Here is a 7295-nt window from a genome sequence, read left to right as displayed (position 1 = left end):
CCCCTGTATGTAGAAATGTTGATAAGTCTATGCAAAGTGTCTCATGGAAGCCCTGCAGGCACAGCATGATCCCTTTTGATCTATGACACAAAGGTGAGCCCTGCTGTAAAAATACAACTTGATTTTCCATACACATATAGTATAAATGTCTATACTGGGCGTGCTCACACACTCCAACAAATGTAGTGGATTTCATTCAGCATCACATTGAAAGGTCATACTGGGCATGCTCACACACAAATAAATGAAGCAAATGTCAGGCAACAACATATTGAAAGGTCATACTGTGCATGCTCACACACTTAGGCTAAATACGGAGGTGATAATAAGGCATCTATGGACAAATGTGGATAGTCATCTCTACTTCCAGAAACACATTCACAAAGTGGTCAGAAAATCATGCTATGTGTTCACACAAACTGCCAAGGTCTGTGCATGTAGATCAAAGGAGGTTCCCACTACTCATTAGACCTGTCAGAGAGTACCACAACTCACTTACGATGAATCTGTCTAGGCACATTCAGCAGTCAGAAAGACCACCAAAGTACCTTAACAAGAGGATTACTGGCCTCAAACAGTTGCCCCATGCAACAAGACTGAATGTAACCCAATCTATACTCTGTTGCATAAGTTCATAGGTTGGTACTAGGCTATCATCCCTAAGGCCTATTCAAGCCTAGCCATAACAATTCCTGGCTATTTCTTCCCACACTATTTACTTTCCTGACCCTTGTCTAGCATACTGTCATACTGTCTACTCAGGAGATTTCTGCCCAACAGACAGGTCCATGTCATGGCTACACTCAGATCTGTTCTGAGTTACAGTTCAATGGCACTAAATATACAGACCCAACTGATATTGCCAACATTCTGGTAGATAGGATCAGTGTTAACTTTACCTCCCTCTCACCCATGAAGGAGCACATCTCTATAATGGAAGACTGCAACGTTGCTGTCATCACAGCTGCACAGGTAAAAAACACTCTCCAAAGTCAGTATCACAGCAGCCATGGGACCAGACAACTTCCCAGGCTGTGTTCTAGACAAACCACAGAACGAACAGGCACCACACTGATGTATCATGTGCAGTCATAGCCTCACCTCATGCTTTGTGCCTGCTGAATGGTGCACAGTGACGGTTATCCCACTACACAAGGGTGGAGACACCACAGACCTCAGTAACTAGCACCCCATTAGCCTGATGAGCCCGCTCTTCAAGGCCATGGAATGTATCATCATACAACTTATAAAAATTTACATTGGTAATCTGCAAACCCTGGACCACAACCATGTTGGGTTTGTAAAATGCAGATCATGTCTCCTAAACCTGATAGATGACATTAAAGCAGTCACCAGAATCATAGACAAGGGTAAGGTGGTTCGCACAGCCTGTGTAGATCCTGGCACGGCTTATAACACCACTCCACACTCTGGAAATATAGATAAACCCACTAAACTAGGTATAAATTGCTATGTCACAAGATGGGTTGCCAGCAGGCTTACTGGCAGAACACACACTGTGAAAGTAGCAGACTCCAAGTATGACTTTGGACCAGTGATGAGTGCAGTACCACAGGGTCCAGTCCTGTGTCTTGTCCTGTTTAGTATCTACTTCCCTGAAGTAAACTTCAACATGGAAGGTCTGTGGCTAATGAAATTTCCAGAGGACTGCAAACTAGGAGCCATAATTGTAAACACTAAAGATGTGAACATCCTACAAAAGGGCCTCACTGAGATAGATGGCTGTTGTCAAAGCCATGGGCTCTAGCTCAATGCCAAAAGGTGCAGTGTCATCCCCTTTGCTAAAAACTCTTTAGCCAAGAACTACAACATAGGCGGTAGTATACTTAACACTGAAAGTGTGACAAGAGACCTTGGGTCACAGGTGGACAGTGGACGCAACTGTGATAATCACATCCCCACAGTAGTCAGGAAACCCTCCTATGTGGCACACCTCTTCACAAAATGTGTCTCATGCAGAATAGAAGAGGACATTGTTCCCCTACTCATCACTCACTAGAACTATTGGACACAACTGTGATAATCACATCCCCACAGTAGTCAAGAAACCCTCCTATGTGGCACACCTCTTCAACAAATGTGTCTCAGGCAGAATAGAAGAGGACATTGTTCCCTACTCATCACCACTAGAACTATAACAGAGTACAACGCCACTTTTGCTATGTACCTCACAAGACAACTACAACAACTGGAAAGCCTGCAGCAATACCTCACAAAGAGCATTAGCGCCTGAAATACATGCCATATACAGACCATCTCAAAATGCTCCATCCAGACTCCCTTGCATACCGCTTACTCAGAAGTGTTCACTGCCTAACATACAAAGCTATGTCAAACACAGAGCTGTTGGACATGCTCCACATAAAACACTCACAATCCCTCTGACTTTGAACCCAAAACCATGAGTGAAAACAAAAGGAAGGTGTACCATTTACCTTATGGATACCCACACCTTCAGGTTAGTGGCACAGCATGAGGCCTTGGAGACCAGCAAGTGCAACTAACATTAGGCAAAGCTGCTCATCAGATTGTAGCCTGCTACAGATCACCTACCTTGTCACAGGAAACTCACTCAGTATTCCTGAGAACAGTGGAAAATATAAAGGTCCTATCAAATACCATTATATGAGGAGATTATAACTACCCAAACATTGAGTGGGAGAATTACTGGTGTACAAAGTCCTTGCCCAATGTTTCCTAGAGTTGGAAAACTCTAACACCCTTGAACAGCTGGTCACCATGCCTACTAAAGGTGACAACATACTGGACATGATCATCACCAACATGGGGTGCCAGTGTTCCACAACAGAGATAAACCCTCACTGGTAATATCAGATCATAAAGTAATCACACTGACATCCACATCCACCTCACCCAGTCAATGAAACCACTGTGAAGACATTTTCAAAAGCAAGCTGCACACTTCCCAAGAACAAAGTGGAAAGTTCCAAAGCCCTCTTGCTATAGGATAATGGTATACAATCTGCCGAATCATTTACAAGTGCATCCTATGAGCATCTACAGGAATGCATGGATCGAGACATCCCAAATAAAACCAAGATGCACTCCTCCAAAATATGAAAACAATCTGGTGGTCGTTACCCATAAATAAGCTAGACAACAGAAGGAGAAAATGAACACATGATAGAGCCAATTTCACTAAAGGAAAGGCATCGCTGATCATTAATAGGAAGAAACAATGATCGCTCATAAAATAATCCAAGGACAGTTTCTAAAGACAAATTGCCAAGGAATGTAAGAATACCAACCACAAAGCCTTTGGTAGCTATACCAGACATGTAGATGTCAACTTCCAAATATGTTGTCAGCTACTGAAAAATGGCAAGACATACACTGAACCAACTTTCATTGCCCACATCCTGGGGGACAAGTTCAGTGTAAACTCCCCCCTATCACCCCCAAAAGGGCCTGTGTCCATCACAGAAGGATGCAGTGCCCCAGACTTCATGGACATGCAGGTAAAGACAGCCCTCTCCAAAGCTAAGAACACAGCATCAATGGGACTGGATGGTGTCCCAGGCTGTGTCTTACACTAGCCCCAAAAGGAATTATACCCTCACCTACATTCACTGTCCATGCTCAATCGTACCACAGGCTATGTACTCAAAGAATGCCCTACACTAACAGTCATCCAGCTCCACAAAGCGGGTGCCACAACAGAACCTGGAAAAATTGCCCTAGATGTCTACTCAGCCTGGTCTACAAAGCTATTGAGCAAATTGTCATGGAACCCATAAACAGAGACATTGGGGACCTCCAGACACTGGACTCTACACAACTTCACCTTCTTAAAGGCAGATCCTGCCTCCAAACCTAGTTGACTTATTTCAAACAGTTACCAAGGACATATGGAGGTGAAAGTAGTCCACACAGCCCACCTGGACCTCACTAAGGACTTTCTACACCATTCCCACTCTGTCATAATTAAACAGTATAACACTTTCACTAGTCTGTTGCATATGTGGTCTTCTTAGTACTCTGTTTTCGCCGATTTTGGGAATTTTGGCTGAGTTATGTCAGTGCCTTTTGCTTACTGCATTGGAAGAACTATGCTAGGGCATTATCCAAACATAGAAAAAAGCCAAAGAGACAGTTACAAGGAAGATTACCATGAATGTGTTGAATCGCTGCCTTTGAAGATTCAGAGGAACGTATCGCAAATATGCGAGATAGATACAAAGTATTAAGACATACTTGAAGAAGTCAAAGATGTCTATGAGTAATACAAGAAGGAAATAGACCAAATTAATAAAAAAATGATTGCAGTGGCATCTCCAGTGAATGCTAATTGTCAACCAAGAACTTGGAGATGAAAAAATTTAAATAGTTGCACAGATTCTTGAGCTGGTAGAAAACTGAGGAAGGCAGGCTGAGACTCATTTGTATGGTCTCCAGGACCCAGCTGAGACTGAAAAATCTTCAGAAAAGTTAAAGGTAGAATCTGCCTCATAAGAAAAGTCTTCCAGAAGACCATGTAGGCAGCGGACTAGTGAAAGTAGGGATTTGTGCCACATTGCTAATAGGATTGAAGAATGTGAGGAACAGCCACCCGAAGAAAAGAAATCAAAATCTGCCAAGAAAAAGAAATGCTGTAGGGCTAAACAGGAGAGGGAAGCTTCATGTTTTGAATCTGCAATAGATCCCAATGAACCCATATACTGCCTTTGTAATCAGGTGTCTTACGGTGAGATGAGAGAGATGATGGCATGAGACAATGAACAGTGTCCCACTGAATGGTTTCATTTTTCATGTGTTGCACTAACATACAAACCAGAAAGGAAATGGTATAGACCACAATGCAGAGGAGGTAATGAAAAACTATGGACTAAGAAAGACAGATGGTCAAGGTAGTGACTGCGATAATTAAGTAGCATGTTATCAGTCGCAAATGACCAGCATCAAAATTGAAGAAAAGTGTTTCATTGAGAATAAGCTTTTGTCACATCTCACCAAAACACCTGACCTGGGCTACACTTCTAAATTAAAAAAAAGTTGATCATTAAAAACATCAAAAAAAGTAAACTCATTCAAAATATGGTTTTGTCAGCAAGTTAAAAAAGTAGGAACAGTTAATCACAACAAATGATTTTCTCAGTAATGCACACTGTGAACATATGAAATGACTCCAGCAAAGAGTTAGCCTCAACTGTGAAATGAAAGTGGACAGCGGATGGCCCTCATTTGGCTATTCTGAGATATAACCAAAAAGAAGTGTGCACAAGGTATTCGGTCAGGAAAGGATATAATATTCAGAAAAATCTCTTAAAATTAACTTATTCAACAAGTTAAGCACTTTTGCCCATGTAAAAAATATGTATGGACTTATTCAGAATCCAGAGCTACAACAAATTACAAAGTTACTGCTCAGAGTGATGCATGGACATTAGTACTGGAAAAAAGTTAAAGGTGTGATTAATTTTTATCCAGCTTATGGATGTGGCTGTTCTTTAAACTCACAGTCCTAAATGCAAGCGGACACAATGAGTTGAGGTAAGGAGAATGCACCTGCTAAAATAAAGCAACATAAGGCAATGGAGTCATTCAACAAAAATACTGCAATCTGCTGATGCTAGATTTTTGCAGAGATACAACCTGCTGAGTTGCTCCTCTATTGAGTCTAATGTCACTTGCCCTCCTGAATCCAGCACAATGAACATCTGTTTGGGTGGGAGGTACATGCTATTTTAAAGCACAATGTTAAATATTTGGAATAATCACAGATTTAATATTATCTAGTTATTCAAATGGATTCTTCTCAAAATGATGTCTCTGATGGAATCCCTTCCTATGTTCCATTACACTCACCCCTTACCTCAGGACACCTGTTTTTCATAGTTATGGCACCAATTCCCACAAGAAACTTCTACCCACCAGTCTGTTTTATCTAAGGTTCAATTGTTCGTAGGCTTTTGTAGGTCAGGAATTTAAAAAATTGTGTATTTTTATTTAAGCATTTTGTGTTTTACATATAGGAATAATGTCAAACTATAAAAGTATATGTGAAGTTACTATTAAAACAAGTCAGCCAAACAGGACAAATACACAGCATCAGAAGTGCTGCCAGGATTCATGGTTTTTAAAAATGCACACTTGCTAGCAGATTGTAAGAAAGTTTGCTTTGCACAAAAAGCCCAGTATTGCTACTTCTTACAATTATAACAAGCATTTGACAGTATTCATACTAAATACAGAATTAGAGATGCATCATACGTGCTAAATTGGAATCCTTTATTTGAACAGGCAGTAATACAGCAGTCATATATCATGACATTCTTATTTGCTGGCTCATTTGTATATTTTTAATTAATGAATCCATTCATTAATATTTATTCATTTTGCATGTAAAGCTTGGACATATGGCACCTGTTTGCAAAGTACATTGCTGCCCCTTCAAAGTTCTTATGGTTTCTATCATGCAATACATGCCTGGTTCCACTAATGAATAATGTTTAGCTTATCATTATGTATTGCATTTTTCTTTTTCTTTGTTCCCAATCATTTTCCAGTGTTGCTGAAGCTATTCTTTGTGCTGGACCCTGTCACTTCTCTGCCTATAGACTTTATATGCTTTAAGCATTTCACCCACAGCGCATAGCCAATGTTAGGACAGAACTGAATAAAAAGAGTCAGCTACTCAGTTCAGGCCCAGTGAGATGTCGCAGAAGCACAAGATATTGGCCTATTTTTTATTTTTTTTTATTTTTTGTCTATTCTTCCAAATTCCGAACAGTTTTGCTGATGGAAACATGATGACTAATATTCTGGACATGCCACATAACACAAACCACATTTGTACAACCTGTGATTACAAGTCAAGCATTATTTTTAAAGTGTGACTTCCTAAAGTCCCAGGTGCATCTTATACATAAGAATACAATAGGTGTTTAATTATGAAAATGTAACATACAAAAGAAAAATCTCAACTTTAAGGCACAATATACTGTAGGTCTGCAAATGCTTGCAAAACATCCTTCCCATATGAAGGATACATCTCTAGTAAAGACCTACAGTCCCAGAACTCATCTAGTGAGGTTTGCCCCTAAATTTGAGATTCTTTAACAGTGAAGTTTCTAGCCCTTCTACTGGGCAGAGAAGTACTTTGTGACTTGTATTTTATTACTTCAGATGTTTTATTAAAGATAGATGTTCTCCTTCTGTGTTTTTTTTGTCTGCAGCTAATTTTTTTCAGTTTACATTTGGTTCATGCATGAGTGATAATGGACCAAATCTCATCGGTGACTAGGTGTAACATC

The 7295-nt window shown here is 40.4% G+C and overlaps 1 pseudogene; it reads left to right on the top strand.

Moving 5' to 3' along the window:
• The first annotated feature begins 4091 nt into the window (after positions 1 to 4091).
• On the top strand, positions 4092 to 4893 carry LOC122792435 (annotated as a pseudogene).
• Positions 4894 to 7295: the final 2402 nt, after the last annotated feature.

Source organism: Protopterus annectens, chromosome 1.part2, assembly GCF_019279795.1.
Source record: "Protopterus annectens isolate FY-2018-M chromosome 1.part2, PAN1.0, whole genome shotgun sequence".
Lineage (NCBI taxonomy): Eukaryota > Metazoa > Chordata > Ceratodontiformes > Protopteridae > Protopterus > Protopterus annectens.
Note: the sequence above shows the minus strand (reverse complement) of the source record. Positions and strands in the feature narration are given on the sequence as shown.